Raw genomic sequence first — 21,020 nt, 5'->3', positions numbered from 1 at the left:
CATCTCAGAGCCTCAGCTAATCAATCAGAGCCCTTCTGAAAACCAAGTGCCAAGATGAACTAATCAATTGCTAGTATCCCATGCTTACTTAGGGTAGTGGTTGGGATGGGTGTGAGTTTGGACTATGATTTTAGCTCATGGGGGATGGAGGAGACCACGTGGGGCTATGTTTGTCTGTGTACATGCATTTGAAGCCCATGGACTTCATGCTGGCCATTCTGTTTGTGCACTCATTCATTCATTCTTTGGGCAGCTCCTACTATTCCAGTAGGAATAGTCAGTGTGGCCCTGGGATCCTGTGACTCAGAAATGAACAAGACAATCTCTACCCAGTAGTCTTGTGACTGGATGTGGGAGAAAAATGTATGTCCAAAGAACTACAGCCCAGTAACCCCAGCTACTCGATGTTCAAGGCTGGCCCTGGACAAAAATAGGAGACCTGGTGAGCAGTGGTGATTCACTCCTGTAATTTTAACTACTCAGACAGTGGAGATCTGAGGAACAACTTTGGAAGGTAGCCTGGTCAGGAAAAGTCCTAAGACTTATCTCCAATTAACTACCAGAAAACTAGAAATGGATCTGTGGTTCAAGTGGTAGAATGCTAGCCTTGAGCAGAAAAGTTCAGGAGCAGTGTCCAGGCCCTGAGTTCAAGCCACAACACTGACAAATAGGAAGATTCTACTCTAAAAATTACAAAAGTGGAAAAAGAACTAAATTGTGGCTCAAGCGGTAGTCCTACCACTACGAGAGAGAGAGAGAGAGAGAGAGAGAGAGAGAGAGAGAGAGAGAGAGAGAGAGAGAGAGAGAGAGAACAAGACAGACAGAGATACAGAGATCAAATTCTGGGCACAGTGGCTCACATCTGTAACTCTAGCTGCTTAGGAGACTGAGATCTGAGGATTGAGATTCAAACCCACCCCAGGCAGAAAAGTTTATGAGACTTTAATCTCCAATTAATCAGCAAAAATCTGGAAGTAGAGATGTAGTTCAAGTGGTAGAAAAATCTGGAAGTAGAGATGTAGTTCAAGTGGTAGAATACTAGTTCAGCAAAAAAAACTAATGAACATGATACCTTCAGTTCAAAGCCCAGTACTAGCATGTTCATATGCATGCGCATGTGCACGCGCACGCACACACACACAAACACACACGCACACATGCACGCGCGCACGCACGCAACACACACACACAGAGTCTTTATCTATTAGGTTTCCATAACTTAAGCCCAAGTATGAGATACTTGGTATGCCTGGGAGAAAGGTCTTCCCCATCCCCCCATTTTCACAGCAAAATCACCACATTTCAACCTCCTCCCTCTCCCTCATCAGACCCCTGTAATACAAAATCTGTGTTTCACTCTCCTGAATGAGAGAATTAAACCATCTAGATTAAATAAATTAAGTGAATACATTCTCCCCAGCAGGAAGCTTGGCACCAGTCAAGGAGAATTCCAGCAACCTGTCCAGAAACAAATAGAGCACCTGAGATCCAACCAAATGAGCAATGGTGAAAAGAACCAGCCAGTTACCAGAACCCATTTTTCTCTGCCTAATCGGCAACCATCAGAAAGAAATCTGTAAAAACACATAAAAGCTGCTCACGAGCAGCAACGAGATACCTATGCAGCCATGCCAGAGATGGGTCTACCCTCCACATGCCAGCCAGGTGCCTAAAGTCAAATGCCAAAAAGGAGAGGCAGATTCAGAGTCCTGTTTTTTGTTTTTGTTTTTTTTTGTGTGTGTGCTGGACATTGGGCTTGAATTTAGGGCCTGGGCTCTGTCCCTGAGCTTTTTTGTTTAAGGCTAATACTCTACCACTTGAGCCAGAGCTCTACTTCTGGCTTTTGGCTGGTTAACTGGAGATAAGAGTGTTACAGATTTTCCTGCCCAGGCTGGCTTTGAACTACGATCCTCAGCTCTCAGCCTCCTGAGTAGCTAGGATTGCAGGCTTGAGCCACAAGTACTTGGCTGGGTCCTGTTTTAAGGTAGTTCTCATACTTACAATTATTTAACTTTACACATGTATGCCCATGTCACACAAACCACACACACATATGCATCACCACACCAAAGCACACATAATACACCATACCTGCACACTTAGATACTTAATACTCACAAACATCAACACAATCCCTTAGACCTACAAACATCTCATCTCACACATATTTACTCAAAAAAGCATCCACTTGGGCTGGAAGTATAGACCACAAGGCTCTGAGTTCAAATCCCTAGCACTACCAAAAAATACACCCACTCACGCAAATATCTCACATATACACACAAACACAAATACCCCCTGCTGACAAACACACTCACAAGTACACAAATATTTCATGTATACCAAAAATATATACTCACACTTATATGTGCAAATACACACATGTGCACACACACAAACTGTACATTTACTATCCTCTAGGGAAGCAAAACTAGCACCTTCTGTTTTGTTGCAAGGTGTATATGGGCAAAGAAACTTTCCGTACATCTGAAAAGCTTTTTAATACTGTCCTTGTGTGGGCTCTGACAGGTGTGTTACTGAGGCCCAGGCTAGCTGGACCTACTGGCTAAATAGTTCAGGCTGGCCTTGAACTCATCATTCTGCCTCAGCTTCCTGAGTGCTAGGATTTCAGGCAGGAGCTTCCATGGCCAGCTCAATAGTGTCCTTTTTGCACAGGAAAGAAATAAGAACAGGGCTTATGGTGACATTTGCTGTGCCTTTCTGTTCTCAAAACTAGACTCATTAAAAGTTTAGCTTTTTCTAGGTGCTAATGGCTCATACCTGTAATCCTAGCTACTCAGAAGGCTGAGATTTGAGGATCTAGCTCCAAGCCATCCCTGGCAGAAAAGTCTGTGAGATTCTTATCTCCAATTAACCAGCAAAAAAGCCAGAGGTGGAGTTGTGGTTCAAGTGGTAGAGCAGCAGCCTTGAGCAAAAAAGCCAAGGGCAGAGATGGGAGGAGGGTTGGATGTGTGGCTTAGTTGGTAGAACACTAGCCAATAAGCAAACACAGAAGGTACCAAGATCTAGTCCCAGTCTCAGAACAAAAAAAAAGAAAGAAAAGAAAAAAGAAGGAAGGAAGGAAGGAAAGGAGGGAGGGAAGAAAAGAAAGAAAAAAAAGTCAAGGGGGAGTTCAAGATCCAGAGTTCAAGCTCCAGTACTGGTACACACACCCTAAAAGTACATTGTTTTCCAAGATGCCTTTAGAGTTTTTTACAATATTTTGAGTTACAATGCTAGAGATCAAACCCAGGGCCTGTGCATGCATGCTAAGCAAGTACTCTACCAATGAAACTACACCCTCAACTCCTGGAGCTAATTTTAATATGCAGTTAATTAAACTAGAACAACTCTCCAGGCATGTGGGCCATGGATGTCTACTACGTTTTTACCAAGAACACCCTAGACAGAGTGTTTTCTCAGCCCAGAAGCCCTGATGGTGATAATCACTCTCCTAGCTTCTAACAGTGTAGGTTTGTTCTGTCTGGATTTCAACTTTATGTAAATGGAACCAGAATTTCTCCCTGTTGCTGCCTAATGAAGTTCACATCAAGAAATTCATCATAGCCAAGTGGTGCCAGTGGCTCATGCCTATAATCCTAGCTACCCAGGAGGCTGAGATCTGAGGAGCATGGTTCAAAACTAGCCAGGGCAGAAAAGGAAAGTCCATGAGACACTTATCTCCAATAAATTTCTCAGAAAACGCTGGAAGTGGTGCTGTGGCTCAAAGTGGTAGAATGCTAGCCTTGATCACAAAAACTCAAGGACAGTATTCAGGCCCTGAGTTCAAGCCCCAGGACAAGTGCACATATAACAAAAGAAATTCATCATATTGGGCTGGAGGCATGACTCAAGTGGTAAAGTATATGCCTTGCAAGTGTAAAGCCCTGAGTTCAAACCCCAGTATTGCACAGAGAGAGAGAGAGAGAGAGAGAGAGAGAGACAGAGACAGAGACAGAGACAGAGACAGAGACAGAGACAGAGACAGGGGGGAGGGGAGAGGAGGGAGGGAAAGGGGTGGGAAGGGAGGATAGGGGGAGCTGAGGGGGAGGGGAGAAGGGGGAGGGAGAGGAGGGAAGTTCATCACACTGATGAACTGTGGCTCTGCTCAGACCAAAGATGAGACAGGACTTTGAAGACTAACAATTTCCTCCACTTACCTTCTGCCCAGAGTGAACCCAGACTCTCTGCTGCAAGGCGTGGGGATGCCGTGGGAGCCAGACCTTCCTCCCTGCAGTCATTCCAAGGGCTGAATCCAGACTCAGTCAGAGACCCAGCTCTGTCACTAATTTCCCAGGACCCCGGTGAGTGGCTTCTCCCTCTCCCTCTCCACCCTAGCCTCTACCATCCTGCAGGCTGTGGAACTCTGAGCTCTCTCCAGCTCTTACCCATGTGCCAGTGACATCTGCCTGATTCTTTCATCCTCCAGATCCAGGCTCAGCAAACCCTGGCCCCTGCACGTAGTCTGTAAGCTAAGAATCATGCTTGCATTGTTAAATGGTTTCCCCCCAAAAAATCAAAAGAATAATACTTTGTGACACATGAGAATTATAATGAAATTCAAATGTCAGTGTCCATAAATAACATTTTACTGGAACACAGCCATGTTCGTTCATGTATATCTTAGCTATTTCCGGAGTAGCTGTGAAAGAGACCTGATACCTAAAGCCTAACATATTTACTTTCTGGCAAGTTAAAGGTCCTAGATTCAATCCCCACTATGGGCAGGGGGAGGTGGAATATGATGACATATGCCTATAATCCTAGCTATTTGGACAATAGAGATTGGAGAATCACCATTTGCAGAAATGATTTGGGTATCTCCTTCTGCCTATGCAATCACCACCCAGATAAAAGTCCAAAGTGGTGGGCATCAGTGGTGTCCCTGAGCTTTTATCTCGCAAAGCTGGCACTCTGCTATTCTCCACTTTCAGCTCTTTGGTGGTTAATTGGAGGTAAGAATCTCTTAGACTTTCCTGCCCTGGGCTGGCTTTGAACCTTGATCCTCAGATCTCAGCCTAGGATTACAGGCTTGAGCCACTTGCTTTTTTATTTATTTATTTATTGTTGGGTCAGTCGTGGGGCTTGAACTCTGGGCTTGGGTGCTGTCCCTGTGCTCTTCAGCTCAAGGCGAGCCCTCTACCACTTGAGCCACAGTGCCACTTCCGGTTTTCTAGTGGTTTATTGGAGATAAGAGTATCTTGACTTTCCTGCCTGGGCTGGCTTTGAACCACAATCCTCAAATCTCAGCCTCCTGAGTAGCTAGGATTACAGGCTTGAGCCACAACACTCAGGTTTGTTTTTTTTTTTAACTGCTACAATGCACTCCGTTTTGAAGATCTATCCATGTGATTCTGTGTACAGGCAGCCTGTTGCTTCCAGCTGCGGTCTGGAGCTCCTTAGGGCATCCACCCATTTTTTTTTCCTTTCCCCTCTCCTAGGGAAGGATGCCCTGAGCCCTGTGCCCTCACCCTTGTACCCTTGAGGAGCTGGATGTCTGGTTCACTGAGATGAATACCTGGGAGGGAATTTGCTGGGGAACAGGTTGAAATGGACCCTTTTCTTTTCCAAGTCAACCACAGCAGAAGAAGCAGGGACAATAGAAGAATGGGGCTGTTGAGGATCCTCTCGTGACCCATCTCCCCCTCTCCCCTCCTCACTTCCCCTCCTTGTCCCTTTGCAGGACCCGGCTGAGCGCTTAGCTTCCTGAATGTCGCTCCCACCTCTACCGCAGCCCACCATCCTGTTACATTATAACAAGATGATAATCAATGAACTGCTAACTCTATTGCAATAAAGGAGCGAGCCCAACCTTATATAATTCTTTTTAATTGTTTTCTCACATTACAAGGGTTTTTTTTTTGCTAAACTTATTCCTCCATAAGTTATGTCATTTAATTTCTCAAAGTGCTAATAATTTAATTGCTTCCTTCCTGCAGACAAAGTGCCTGCACTGTCTTCTCTTCCCCAGCAAGATTATAAAAGGGAGTTGGCTGGAATACCAAAGAGGGGGAGTGTTTTTGGCGGCAGGATTTGATGGGAAGCAGCTTTCTCAGAAGTCAGTATGTGGGATTGGGGACCTGGCTGCAGACTTCAAAGGGGCGGGAAGCCCAACAGAGCCAGCTCCCTAGCTCAAGGGGGTTTATGATAATCAAGGGGGGGGGGGATGAGCTTAGATCTGACAGGCTTGGGAGGCCCAGAGCCAGGACCAGGGCTCTGGGATTCACCTGTAGCAGCTGGAATTTAGATCAGATTCTCAGGACAGTCCTTACAGTCAGGATTCTGCCATGATCACAGAAAGTTGAGTTTATTCGCCACTGACTGACAACCTGTGCTTCCACTAAATTGCGTTGTGTTTATCTTCATGCCCAATCATATGAACTAGATACTCTTGTTGCCATTTAACAGATGGAGAAACTGAGGTGAAAAAAATAGTCACCATGTGGAGTGGAGGCATGGCCATGAGTGGAAAAACCAAATAAGAGTGTGGGAAGGGTTCTGGAGGCTCACACCTGTAATCCTAAACCAGCCCAGGCAGGAAAGGCTCTGAGAGTTTTATTTCCAATTAACTACCAACAAGTCAGAAGTGGAGGTGTAGCTCAAGTAGTTGAGCACTAGCCTCTAGCATAAGAAACTCAGGGAAGCCGAGTGCTAGTGGCTCACACCTGTAATCCTAGCTACTCAGGAGGCTGAGATCTGAGGATCGTGGTTCAAAGCCAGCCCAGGCAGGAAAGTCCGTGAGACTCTCATCTCCAATAAAGCACCAGCTCTTATCTCCAATAAAGGACCAGAAAACCAGAAGTGGCACAATGGCTCAAGAGGTAGAGTGCTAGTGTTGAGCTGAAGAGCTGAGGGACAGGGACAGCGCCCAGGCTCAGAGTTCAAGACCCATGACCAACAAGGAAAGAAGAAGAAGGATGTGAAGGGTAAACCAAAGGAGGAGGCTGCAATGCTTGGTAAGAAATGTACGCATTATCCTGCCCATGTAATTGTAACCCCTCTGTACAGTATGTTCACAAATTAAATTTAATTTAATTTAAAAAAAAAGAAAGAAGAAGAAAAGAAGAAGAAGGAGAAGAAGGAGAAGAAGAAAAGAAGAAGAAGGAGAAGAAGGAGAAGAAGGAGAAGAAGGAGAAGAAGGAGAAGAAGAAGAAGAAGAAGAAGAAGAAGAAGAAGAAGAAGAAGAAGAAGAAGAAGAAGAAGAAGAAGAAGAAGAAGAAGAAGAAGAAGAAGAAGAAGAAGAAGAAGAAGAAGCAGCAGCAGCAGCAGCAGCAGCAGCAGCTCAGGAATAGCATGAGACACTGAGTTCAACCTCATTGCTGGTGTGCGCATGTGTGCATGTGCACACACACACACACACACATTCCAGTCTCCATAGATTCTTGGAACAAGTATTTAGTTTTGGGGAACTGACCTCCGGAGCCCAATGCTCATCTGCTTCTCAATAATGCCTGTCTCTGCCACCTATCCAGGGGTTGAATTATGACATCAAATCTGTGTGAGAAGAGGAGAATAGAGGTATAGAGACAAAGACCAGAATGAGCTATTCTTGCAAATTCCTAGGCAGTGCCCTCCTCCCTCCTGCCAGAGTAGAAGCTATCAAATCCTCTTCCTTCCCTCCCTGCTGCTCTACCATTTGAGCCACATTTCCAACTTTTTGCTGGCTAATTAGAAACAAGAGTCTCATACACACAGTCCCAGAACATTTAGAGTTCACCAGGAGCCTCAGATCTAGTCTGCAGAAATGCAGACCACCCGTGCTGGTGGCTCGCGCCTGTAATCCTAGCTACTTAGAAGGCTGAGATCTGAAGATCACCATTTGAAGACAGCTGGGAAAAAAAAGCCAAAAAGGAAAGAAAGAAAAAAGAATAAGCTTACTCAGGTCTTTCTTCTTGCTACTTACTAGTGCTGTGACTTTGGGAAATTTAGTTACTGTCTTTGAGCTTGCGGTGTAGACTAAATAAGTAACACACAGTAAAATGTTTATCCTGGCATGTAGTGAATACTGGAACATAGCTTTGCTGTTATTTTTGGCTATCATTCCCATCTCCTAACAGTATCTAGCTTGTAGTAGTTGCTCAATAAATGAAATGTGGAGAGAGGGGAGAAAATTACCTACCATCCAAAAAAAAAAATGCTTTTTTATCAAGGTAGCACTCCAGATATAGTGTTTGTTTGCTGTTTCCATTCACCCTGAACTTACTGTAGAGCCCTGCCTGGCTTCAAACTCATGATCCTTCTAGCCTCCTGAGTGCTGGGATTACAAGAGTGTCCTCCCATGCCTGCCTTTCTCTGGCCTCTCTTAAGTTCTAGTTATGATCTGTTGTTGGGATCCCAGAGTCATTCTCTAGTCCTCTGCTCCTGTGCCCTGTTTCTCTGAATGGGGTATCTGAGACAGATCTCAGATCTCCTGTTCTCAGTCCATAGAGTCCACTCATAGAATGAAAAGGGAATTACAGGTGTTCCAGCTGCAAAAGCCATTCCTGGCTGGGTAACCTTGGCCATTTTGCCTTTCTGAGCACCCAGTTGGTAGTGCTACAATACAGAGGGCTGGGTGAGACGTGATGTTACCAAGTTGCACAGAGACTGTTCTGATGAGCTTCTTCCCTGAGACAAACCACTGCATGCCCTAGAAGAGAGGTAGGGCAGAGTAGGAGCTGAAGGACTAAGGACCCCCAGGATTTGAGATCCAGAAGGTACCACCGAAGAAGGATGTGCTACAAAGCACTCAAGCCATGAAAAGATGACACCCCAGATACCCCACCTACAATGGGACTAGGACCATGAGTATAGCTCAGGGCATTCATGTTTCTCATTCATATGCAGTTGAAGAAATTTAGTTTAAAAAGCACAATTCAGGTGTACACCAGTGGCTCATGCCTGTAATTTTTGCCTTTCAGGAGGCTAAACTCCAGAAGATCATGATTTGACACCAGTGGGGGGGGGGGAGGAGTCTGCAAGACTCCATCTCCAATTAACCAACAAAAAGCTGATTGGAGACATGATTCAGGTGGTAGAACGCCAGTAATAAACAAGCTGATTGAACATGCAGCCCCAGAGTTCAAGCCCTGGTACCAACAACAACAAAAATGTAGAACTTACAAGGCACCAGTGACTCATGCTTGCAAACCTAGCTATTCAGGAGGCTGAGATCTGAGGATCACAATTTGAAGCCAGCCTGGGTAGGAAAGGAGTTGCGGTTCAAGTGGTAGAGCAGTAGCCTTGAGCTAAAAAGCTCAGGGACAGCACCTAGGCTCTGAGTTCATGTCCTATGACTAGCACACACACACACACACACACACACACACACACTAAATTTTGTATTTTTTGTGTGTCCTAAAATACTATTCTTCTTTTAATTTTTCTTTCCCAAATCATTGAAAAATTTAAGAACCAGGGCTGGGAAGGTGGCTCAGTGGTAGAGCGCTTGCCTTGCATGCCTGAGGCCCTGGGTTCAATTCCTCAGCACCACATAAAGCAAAAAGAAAAAAGCTGGAAGTGGATCTGTGGCTCAAGTGGTAGAGTGCTAGCCTTGAGCTGAAGAGCTGAGGGACAGTGCCCAGGCCCAGAGTTCAGGCCCCACAACTGGACTCCCCCCCCAAAAAAAATTTAAGAACCAGGTTGGATGTAGCTCCGTGGTAGAACACTTGCCTAACATTTGAGAAATTCACCCCACCCTGAGTACTGCCAGACAGAAAGGAAGAAAGGAAGAAAGAGGGGAGGAGGGAGGGAAGGAGAGAAGGAGGGAGGGAGGAAGGAAGGAAGGAGAGGGAGAGAGAAAGGAAAGAACAAAAGAAAGAAAGAAAGAAAGAAAGAAAGAAAGAAAGAAAGAAAGAAAGAAAGAAAGAAAGAGAAAGAAAGAAAGAAAGAAAGAAAGAAAGAAAGAAAGAAAGAAGGAAGGAAAGAAGGAAAGAAGGAAAGAAGGAAGGAAGGAAGGAAGGAAGGAAAGAAGGAAGGAAGGAAGGAAGGAAAGAGAAAGAGAAAGAGAGGGGAAGGAAGGATGGAAGGAAGGAATGAACAAATGAACGAAAGGGAAGGAAGAGAGAGAAGAAGGAAGAAAGGAAAGGAGAAAGGATAGATGAAAAGAAAATAGAAGAATCCTTTATAGTTTACTGGCTGGGTTGGCACAGTCCATAGTTTTCTGAGCTCCCTTTTTAAGGCCCCAGTCTTCTATGTCTCCTCCAACAGTGCCCCCTAGCAGCAGATCCAGTTCTGGGAGCTGTGGACAGCTTTGGCAGGCAGTTTGCAAAGCCCTGACTATTCTGAGCCTGCATAGGTGCTACAGGCTAACAGAAGAGCACAAGGCACCCAGCCTGAATCTTTACCCTGGAGGGGAGTTGCTATTACAGAGGAAGTATCTAGGACAGGTTCACTGAGGATGGAGGATTCTAACAAAAGTTGGGGAAGATCCACCTCATAAGAAACCTTACCCTTTCCAGTGAATAAACCATTTCTGTCCAACTTGCCCTAAGGAGGTAGAGGAAAATGTGGACCATTGGGAGAAAAAAAGGCACCAGGAAAAACGTCAAGGAGGAAATGGCATTAGACATGGGATTGAAAGAGTAGGAATTCTAGGTCTAAAGCTCCCCTCCCCCTTTCTCTCTCTCTCTCTCTCTCTCTCTCTCTCTCTCTCTCTCTCTCTCTCTCTCTCTCTCTCTCTCTCTCTCTCTCTCTCACACACACACACACACACACACACACATACACACACACAGAAAAGCTATAGGAAGCTGGGTGCCAGTGGTTGATACCTGTACTCCTAGCTACTTAGGGGCTGAGATCTGAAAATCATGGTTCAAAGCCAGCCTTGGCATGAATGTTGGTGAGACTCTGATCTCCAATTAACTATCAAAAATGGTGCTGTGTCTCAAATTTGTAGGGCATTCTCCTTGAGCACAAAAGCTCAGGGACAGTGACTAGGCCCAGGACTAGCAAGAAAAAAAGGCTTTTCAGACATCAGAGTCTCATGCCTATAATCCTACTCAGACTTGATACCTGAAGATCACAGTTCAAAGCCAGCCTGGGCAAGAAAGTCCATAAGACCACCAGTGCCACCCTTAAGTGAGTCTGTACACCAGTGGCTCAGGCCTGTAATCCTAGCTACTCAGAAGGCTGAGATCTGAGGATTGGGGTTCAAAGCCAGCCTGGGCAAGAAAGTCCATAAGACCCTTATCTCCAGTTAACCACCAGAAAACTGGAAGTGACACTGTGGCTCAAAGTTAGAGGGAAGTAACACTGTGGCTCAAAGTTAGAGTGCTAACCTTGAGTGAGAAAGCTCAGGGACAGCACCCAGGTCTTGAGTTCAAGCCCCACTACTAGCTAGCTAAATACCCATTACCAACACACACACACACACACACACACACACACACACACACACACACACACACAGAGTCTTGCTTATGCCTGGGTTAACGTAGATTGCAGCCCTCTTATTTGTGCTTCTTAATATTGCTAGGATGGCAGGTGCATGCCACCACACCAGTTACTGATTAAGATGACATCTATTTATTTATTTATTTTATTTTACTTTTTTGTTAGTCTTGGGGCTTGAACTTGGGCCCTGGCCACTTTCCCTGAGCTCTTCTGCTCATGGCTAGCACTATACTGCTTTGAGCCACAGAGCCACTTCCAGTTTTCTGGTGTTAATTGGAGATAAGAGTGTCGTGGGCTTTCCTACCTGGGCTAGCTTTGAACTACAATGAAGCATGATCTTCAGATCTCTGCCTCCTAAGTAGCTAGGATTAGAGGCATGAGCCACCAGCACCCAGCTGTTGTTCTGTTTTGTTTTATTTCTCCTGAGTTGGCCTGGAACAGAGTTCTCTCCCATCACCTTCCAAGTAGCTAGGATTACAGACTTGGGCCACCTGGCCAGGCTGCAGTGGGGCTTTTCAGCAAAGAGGAGGGACTTACATCACTAGCCCTGTGATGCTCCAGGAAGAAGTTGGCGAGAGAAGGTGGCAACATGGAGAAATAACCTCCACGTGACAGGTACTTCAGAGTCTCTTCCCCAACCTGAGCCTCAGTTTCATTGTAAAATGAAGGGTTTAGCCATGACAGATGTGGGAGGTGACTCCCAGTGCTAATATTTTCCAGGTTGATGACTGCAGCTTTCTGCAAACATGCATAAAATAGATTAGTTTTAGCAGTAGTAAAACCCAAACTGAAAGTCAGATTTATCATTTTAATTAAATATACTTTACATTCTCACTTTCTAGTGAGCAAAATGTTCCCCCTATCAGTTTTCTCTTTGTGGGAGATAGTCATATCTGATTCTCAATTTCAGAGAATGCAAAACTAGCCACCTTATAAGAGGATACACAATTATCAACCCTCTAACAGAGTTTTGTTTTTTTGTTTTGTTTTGTTCATTGGTCATAGGACTTGAACTCAGGGCCTGGGTGCCATCCCTGAGCTTTTTTTGCTCAAGGCTAGAACTCTACCACTTTGAGCCATGGCTCCACTTCCAGCTTTCTAGAGGTTAACTGGAGACAAGAATGTCATAGACTTTCCTGCTCTGTGATCCCTGAAATCATCAGATCTCACCTTCTGAGTAGCAAGGATTACAGGTGTAGGTTTTTCTTAACAGAACAGTGGGATTTAATTACTGGAAAACAAAAAGAATAGAAAAACAAAGTGTTGCAGAGGGCAGAGTCAACCTGGTTCTGGGACTTGAACTCAGGGCCTGGGCACTGTCCCTTTGCTTTTCTCACTCAAGGCTGGCACTCTACCACCTGAGCCAGAGCTCCATTTCTGGCTTTTTTGGTGGTTAATTGAAATTAAGAGTCTTGTGCACTTTTTTTGTCCAGGCTGGCTTTGGACAATAATCACCAGATATCAACTTCCTGAGTAGCTAGGATTACATGTGTCAGCCACCAGTGCCCAGTCTGCAAGTTGTTCTTAGAATTAGCTGAGACTAACAGGAAGAACATGAGGGAGACACAAACAGAATCTGTGTTCCCTGACCCCACAGTTCTAGTTACTTGGATGGCAGAGATTGAGCCTAGGAGTTCAAGGTCCATGCCAGGACTATATAACAAGATTTTGTCTGAAAAAAAAATTATACTCTGTGTGTGTGTGTGTGTGTGTGTGTGCGTGTGTGTGTGTGTGTGTGTGTGTGTGTGTGTGTGTGTGTGTGTGTGTGTGTAGAATAACTAGCTAGGGGCTTGTGACTCACACCTGTAATCCTAGCTACTCAGGAGACTGAGATCTGAGGATCACAGTTCAAAGCCAGCCCAGGCAAAAGTCCATGAGACTTAACTACCAAAACCTGAAGCAGAGCTGTGGCTCAAGTGGTAGAACACTAAAGCTCAGGGACAGTGCCCAGGACCTGAGTTCAAGCCCCAGGACTAGCAAAACAAAACAAAACAAACAAACAAACAAAAACTTTATCATTATCTCTAGCTGGAGGCAAAGAGATAGATTTTTGATTCAGGATCTGGAAGTAGAAGTTTGGCTCCCTCTTTTAATCCAGGATGGCAAAAGGCTCATTGTTCTCTGAACTTTAGAATGCTCAGCTCTAGCTAGCCACTTCACAGAATACAGAAAAGTAATAAGATAGCGTATCTGGAAAGACTTAGGAAAACAATAAAGTGTAAAGCCCTCATGCAAGCACCATATTTTGGAGCCTCAACTTGGACTCCAGAGCTGCCCAGTCCCGACCTGGATAGTCATTGTGTCCTCTCAGCATGGTTCACCCAGTGTTCTTCCTTTCTGCCATCCCCTTCTGCTCCCAGGTCCCCTCAGAGTGACAAGAGACCAGATCCTTATCCAGGCACTCTGTTTCCTAGGCTGTGGGCTGGACAGCTTCAGATTGTAAATTAACTTTCCTTGCTATCAATTACCAGATAAATCTGGGCGGAGGTCCCAGGTGGAATCAAAAGGAGAAATGAATCTCTGAGCTTCAAGAAAGGTCTAGCACCTCCGAGGTGGTCAGAGGCTGGGAGTAACAGAGTTTCTGTTTGGCGGGGAAGGCAAAAAACTGAAGAAATAAATCCAGGAAACCCCTCAATACTACCATTTCCTCACAAAGAGGCCAGGATGTGTGGGATCTCCAGGTTTCTCCCAGCTCTGGGCATCCCTGACCCTGTCTTAAGATGGCCGAGTGTAGTAGGTTCTGGTGGCTCACACCTGTAATCCTAGCTACTCAGGAGGCTGAGATCTGAGACTTATGGCTCAAAGCCAGCCTGGGCAGTGACATCCATGAGACTCTCATCTCCGAAAAACTACCAAAAATAAATAAATAAATAAATAAAAGCACCAGAAGTGGAGCAGTGGCTCAAGTGGTAAAGTGTTAGCCTTCAACAAAAGAAGCTCACAGACAGTACCCAGACTCAGAGGTTAAACCCTAGGACCAGAAAAAAAAGGGGGGGTGTGTGGGGGAAAGGGGGAAATGTAGGGGAATGCGGCTTAGTTGTAGAGTGCTTGCCTAGCCTGCATGAAGCCCTGGATTCGATTCCTCAGTACCACATAAACAGAAAAAGCCAGAAGTGGAGTTATGGCTCAAATGGTAGAGTGCTAGCTTTGAGCAAAAGAAGCTCAGGGACAATGCACAGGCCCTGAGTTCAAGCCTCAAGACCAAAAAAAAAAAAAAAATATATGGCTGAGTTTCCACTCAGTAGTTGCCTTTTCTTCTTCTTTTTTTTTTTTTTTTGGGGGGGTGGGGGGTGGGGTCCGGTCGTGGGGCCTGAACTCTGGGCCTGGGCGCTGTCCCTCAGCTCTTCAGCTCAAGGCTAGCACTCTACCACTTGAGCCACAGAGCCACTGCCGGCTTTTTTCTTTTTGCTTATGTGGTGCTGAGGAATCCAACCCAGGGCCTCATGATGCAAGGCAAGCGCTCTACCACTGAGCCACCCTTCCAGGCCCTGCCTTTTCTTCTTTTTATTTATTTACTTATTAAATGTTTGCCAGTACTGGAGCTTGAACTCAAGGCTTGAACTCAAGGCCTTGTGTTCTCTCTTGACTTTTTCCGCTCAAGACTGCTGCTCTACCACTTGAGCCACATATCCAGCTTTTTGCTGGCTAATTGGAGATAAGAGTCTCATGGAATTTTCTGCCTGGGCTAGCTTTGAACCTTGATCCTCAGACCTCAGCCTCTAGAATCTAGGATTATAAGTGTGAGCCATTAGGCAGCTGGCTGTTGCTCATTATTTCTAATGACAAGAACAAATATAGACACTCTCAGAAAGCTGAATAGAAACTAAGTGGAATCAACAGAGTAATCTTTGCAGAGACAAATGGCATTCCCTTCACAGAGCCCCACCCATACAGAAGCTGTGGCCCCTCATAATTCAAATCCACAGTTAATTAAAAAGGGGAGCAATCTTGGACTCTGCCCAATTGGCTCTGATTCTATTCTAATCCTTCAAGCTGCTGACATTTGTCCATTTGTCTCTCTTTGAGAGAAAGGAAAAAAATTCAAAAGAAAAAAAAAACCTCTATTCTGCCACTTTCAGAAAGAACCATACCTTGAGCAACAATGCTTCATCAAAAGCAGAAAGAATTGAAATCTAAACTAACCAGGCAGACAGAACAGGACAATAATGGCTTCTCACTTTCAGGGGAAAGCTGAAATCCCTAGTACTGTCTATTTACAAATAGGAATTGCTTTCCTCAAGGCACCCCTGGCCTGGCCTCCCAGCCAGCAAGCCTTAACCTCCAGAGGCAATGGTTCAGCTTTGTTTAAGGCTGTTGAAAGGTGGTTTGTTCCTGTAATCCTAACTATCCAGGAGGCTGAGATCTGAGAATCATGGTTCAAAGTCACCTGGGCAACAAAATCCCTGACACTCTTATCCCTAACTAACCAGCAAAAAAAAAAAAACAAAAAACCAGAAGTAGAACTGTGGCTCAGTTTGTTCAGTGCTAGCTTTAAATGGAAAAAGCCAACGGAAGCTCCCAGGCCCTGAGTTCAAGCCCCAGTATGGACACCCTGCCCTCGCACTACCTAAAGGAAACAGAGTCCTCATCAGTAAAATTTTTCTCTGAAGACTGCTTTCCTCCAGGAAGCCCTCAGGGATTGAGCAACACATCAGTATTACCTGTTCCTTTGCTCTTCGGCTGAATATGCTCCCTTTGGGCTGGCAAGAAGACTTCCCTATCTCTGTGGGATCTCAAGAGAGAACTCTGGGAGATATTTGGGAGGTGGAGGTTGGGGTGATGTCCTGCTAGCCTAGCAAAAAGTTAGCAAGACCACCATAAAAATAAGCTGGGCATGATGGGGCATATTGTGCAGTTGATGTAGGTAGGAAGAGCATAATCTTAGGCAAAAGCACAAGACCCTACCCAAAAAATAAATAAAAGAGGTTGGGGGATGGCTCAAGTGGTGGATAGCCTGCTTCAAAAGTGTGAGTCCCAGCCGGGCGCTGGTGGCTCCCGCCTGTAATCCTAGCTACTCAGGAGGCTGAGATCTGAGGATCGCGGTTCAAAGCCAGCCCGGGCAGGAGAGACCGTGAGACTCCTATCTCCAATAAACCACCAGAAAACCGGAAGTGGCGCTGTAGCTCAAGTGGTAGAGTGCTCGCCTTGAGCTGAAGAGCTGAGGGACTGCACCCAAGCCCAGAGTTCAAGCCCCACGACCGACAAAAAAAAAAAAAAAAAAAAGTGTGAGTCCCTGGATCCAATCCCAGCACCAACAAAAACAAACATATAAAACAAACTTAAAAAGAAAAAAAGCAAACTTGGACTAAGTAGAAGGTGAAATGAAAAAGAGGAGGGAGATTCCTTCCTTTCTTCTGAGCTCATAATGCCTCCCAAAGTGAAGGTATTAAATTTTGGCAAGACATCTGGGAAAGGAAGACACCAGAGTTGTGGGGTTTTGTTTTTTGTTTTTGATTTGTGTGCCAGTCCTGGAGCTTGAACGCAGGGCCTGGGCACTGTCTCTGAGCTTTTGCTCAAGGCTATCACTCTACCACTTGAACCACAGCTTCACTTCTGGCTTTTTGCTGCTTGTTTCTCAGATTTGTCTGCTTAGGCTGGCTTTGAACTGGGATCCTCTGATCTCAGCCACCTGAGTAGCTAGGATTACCAGCATGAGCCACCAGTGGTTAGCCTGGGGTAGTAGATTCTAAACTGAAGAGTATAAGGGGAGTACAGTTACTCTGTGATGATCTTTGTGTGTGTGTGTGTGTGTGTGTGTGTGTGTGTGTGTGTGTGTGTGTGTGAAAATACCATACAGAGGGGTTACAATTACATGGGCAAGGTAATGAGTACATTTCTTATCAAGCATTGTTGCCTCCTCCTTTGTTTCCCCTTCCCATCTCCCACTCCCCCCACCCCATGATCTTCATGAAGGCTTCGGAAAAATGCACACACACACACACATACACACACACATACACATTGATGCAGGCTGTTGATTTTGGGGTGTACATTCATGGAACTGAACAAACCTCTGTGGTTTAGAGGAAGTAATGCATGAGGCAGAGTAAACGAAGTCCAAGAACGGCATCTTTTTTCTGAATGTCCCCATAAAAGCCAACCTGGAGGACCAGATCATGGCCCTCTGCCACTCAGTCTCAAAATCCTGCATGGGGAGGGCCATCTTCTTGTCTGATTCAGGCCCCTGGGGCAGCTTCCTTTCCCCCTCATCCCTAAACTCTGGTCTTTCAGCTCCTAGCAAAATCCCTGGGCTGCCTTTGGATGTATATTAGCATATCTAAAACCCATATTTACATTTTTACAATTTAGAGTCCCAGGAAACAAGCCAGAGTCCAGTCCCCAATCTATTAGTTTGAAGAAAGCCTTCACCTGTGCAGAGCAACTGGTACTGTCAGGTTCTGTGAACATCCAGGTACCTGGGTATGTCCTTGTGTGTCCATGTGTTATCTGTGTGTGTTTGTGTGTGTGTGTATGTATGTGTGTGAGAGAGAGTGAGAGACAGAGATAGAGACAGACAGAGAGACAGAGTGACAGAGAAAGAGAGAGAGAGAGAGACAGAGAGAGAGAGAGAGAGAGAGAGAGAGAAAGAGAGAGAGAGAGAGAAAGAGAGAGAGAGAGAGACAGGGAGAGAGAATGTGTGTCTTGGGTACAGCTATGTTCTCCATCTGGCCTGTTTTTTCCCCTCAAAAGATTTTTCATGAGCCCAGAACTGGTGGCTCACACCTCTATTAGCTTCTCAGGAGGCTGAGATCTGAGCAGCCCTGGTAGAAAAATCCATGAGACTCTTACTAACCAGCAAAAAGCTGTTGGAAGTGGAGCTGTGATTCAAGTGGTAGAATGAATACCCAAGCCCTAAGTTTAAGCCCTAATACTGGTGACACACAAAAAAGTCTGCATGCCTGTGAGTCCTGTCTGTTGTGTAGGCACGTGTTTGGAAGGCCTCAGCCACCTCATTTGTAATATGAGAAGGATCAGGGGAAGGTTGCTGGGGCTAATGCAGGGTTTGCTCCTACAACAGAGTACACAGAAACAGGCTCTCTCATTCGGTGTCAGTTACTATGTGATTCCAGCCTCTGTCATTATGCCTCTGCTCACCTATTTTGGGCCATGGAAGAGCTTGGAAGATGTAACAATTACCAGCCTGGGCATTCAATCAGCCACCAGTGACAACAGTGGCAGCTACTGCGGGTGGTACATTCTCTCACTTAGCCTGCAGGCTGAGCCAGATACTAGGGAAGTAGGTCCTGCGATCTCTGCCAGGGCTGGGGGCGGTAGGGGGTGGGGAACAGGAAGGGGAAACAGATGCCAGGGCCCTCCAGAGAAATGAAAGAACTCAGAACCAGACAGGCACCCCTAGACAGGTCCCAACTGGACTGCCCAGTGCCCACTCAGAGACCCACTGGAATCTTCATTGTCATGGAGACCACATCAGAGCTATCCTCCTCCCCCACTGCTCCCCACCTAAACTGGTTCCATCCGCTCAAAGCTGGGACTTGCTTGGGCTTGTCTCTCCTTCCTCTGGTAGGACTCAGGTGCAGATCCATTACTTTAGTCTTTATTGTGCCTATTCTCTTGACAAACTGATTTTTGTATAACCCTCAGGTTCATGAAAATGGTTCAGAAAAAGTTTATAAAAAACAAATGAGACCTCTTCCAGGCCCTGGAGAGTTCTCCTACCTAGGATGTTTGTACCACGAAGCTGAACCAAACATAGGGGCAAGGATGCTTAAGGAACGAATTCAAACTATCATGGAAGGGTTCCTGGAGGAAAAAATACCCACTGATGGTGAGCCTCAAAGAATATTTTATCAGAGAAGAGAGGGGCATTATTTTTTAACAGCCAAAGCTGATCTTGTGGAACAAGCTTAAACAAGGGATCAGTAGGTTAGTCCCAGGTTCTGTCCCAGTTGGGCTCAAAGAACCTGCATGCACCATTTTATCTCTGGACCTCCACTACTTCATCTGCAGAGTGGGAGGGTGTGATTAGATATATTTTTGAAAGCAGACTCTTCTCAAACACTTGTTTGTAAATCCTAGCTATTCAGGAAGCTGAGATCTGAGGATTGAGGCTCCAAGTCATCTTGAGCAGAAAAATCTGTGAGACTCTTATCTCCAATTAATTAGCAAACAGTCAGAAATGGAACTGTGGCTGAATGGTAAATTCTGGTGTTGGGCAAAAAAGCTAAGGGAAGCCAGGCACTGGTGGCTCACACCTGTAATCCTAGCTATTTAGGAGGCTGAGATCTGAGGATCACGGTTCAAGGATAGCTTGGGCAGGAAAGTCAGCAACAATCTTATTTCCAATTAACCACCAGAAAACTGGAAGTACTTCAAAGTGGTACAGCACTGGCCTTGCGCTAAAAAAGCTCAGTGACAGTGCCCAGGCCATAAGTTCAAGCCCCAGTACTAATCCAAAAAAGGAAAGAGGGAAGGAAGGAAGGAAGGAAGGAAGGAAGGAAGGAAGAAAAGAAGGAAGGCAGAAAGAAAGAAAGAAGGAAAGAAAGAAAGAAAGAAAGAAAGAAAGAAAGAAAGAAAGAAAGAAAGAAAGAAAGAAAGAAAGAAAGCAGCCCTTTGTGATTAAAGAAAGTTTCCTTGTGAAATCATAAACTAACCCTGGTTTTCCTAAAGAAAGTTCATACACATAGACAGAAGATCCAGACAAGTCCTGGAACAGCCCACCCAACTCCTGGCAGATGTTTGTCTCGGTCATAACAGCTGCCTACCTGACACCTGGCACTGTGTTTGGCATGAAAATTATTGAAGTGATGACTGAGTAAATGACAGGAAGAATGATGACTAGCTTCTTGGACAAAACTGAAACCTTTCTTGTCCTTAGAGCATCAGATCACTTGGGGGTTGAGAGCTTCTTCTTTCTAAAAATGCATCACTTGCTTTCAGATAGGAGGGGAGGTGGCTCAGAGGAAGTTCCCCTTTCAGAAATTATCCATCCTGGAGTCTCTGGTTTTACAGCAATCAATAGAAAGTGGGTCACAAAACAGCTTGGCAGAGCATAGATCCCTAAAGAAAAGCCTGGATTCTGTGTCAATTTACATTTGTGGAGCACCTACTGTGTATATGTTGCTGTCACATGGATTTATTAATTTATTCCTGTCCCCAGAGGACTGCTCAGAAGACCTTCGGGGATTGAAGCCATAAACTATAGTCTTTCTGATTAGCTGAAAATGACCTCAGGTGAGTAACAACCCTTTCCGAGCTTTCACTGTCATTATCTGTAAAATGGAAACAAAAGATCCACCGCACCAGGTTATGGGGAAGGAAACGAGCACGTGGAAGCAGAGCGCTTCATAAATGCTAATTATTGTTCCTCCCACCCATCCCCACCCCCTCCCCCAGCGCACACACAAACATGTTCACATCACACATACAGACAGGTGCCAACGCCATCCGAAAGAACTGACCGCTACTCAGACCCAAGGCCAACTCAAGCCCAGTGGAGAAATTGCCCGATCCTCAGCTTCCCTCCTTTTTTCTCCGTTCTTTATGAATGAACTCTGGCCGTGAGGAGTTTATTTTTTTATGAATGGAAGCTCGGGACGTGAATGAAGTTGGAGCCAGCCCCTACATCCTAATTGGTTCTTACGTCTGGGAAACTCCGCCCCCAGGCTCGGCTGGACGAGTCTCCG

Source organism: Dipodomys merriami, unplaced genomic scaffold (genome assembly GCF_024711535.1).
Source record: "Dipodomys merriami isolate MVZ:Mamm:240054 unplaced genomic scaffold, mDipMer1.0.p SCAF_19, whole genome shotgun sequence".
Taxonomy (NCBI): domain Eukaryota; kingdom Metazoa; phylum Chordata; class Mammalia; order Rodentia; family Heteromyidae; genus Dipodomys; species Dipodomys merriami.
The sequence above is the reverse complement of the archived record's forward strand: the minus strand, read 5'-3'. Positions refer to the sequence as shown.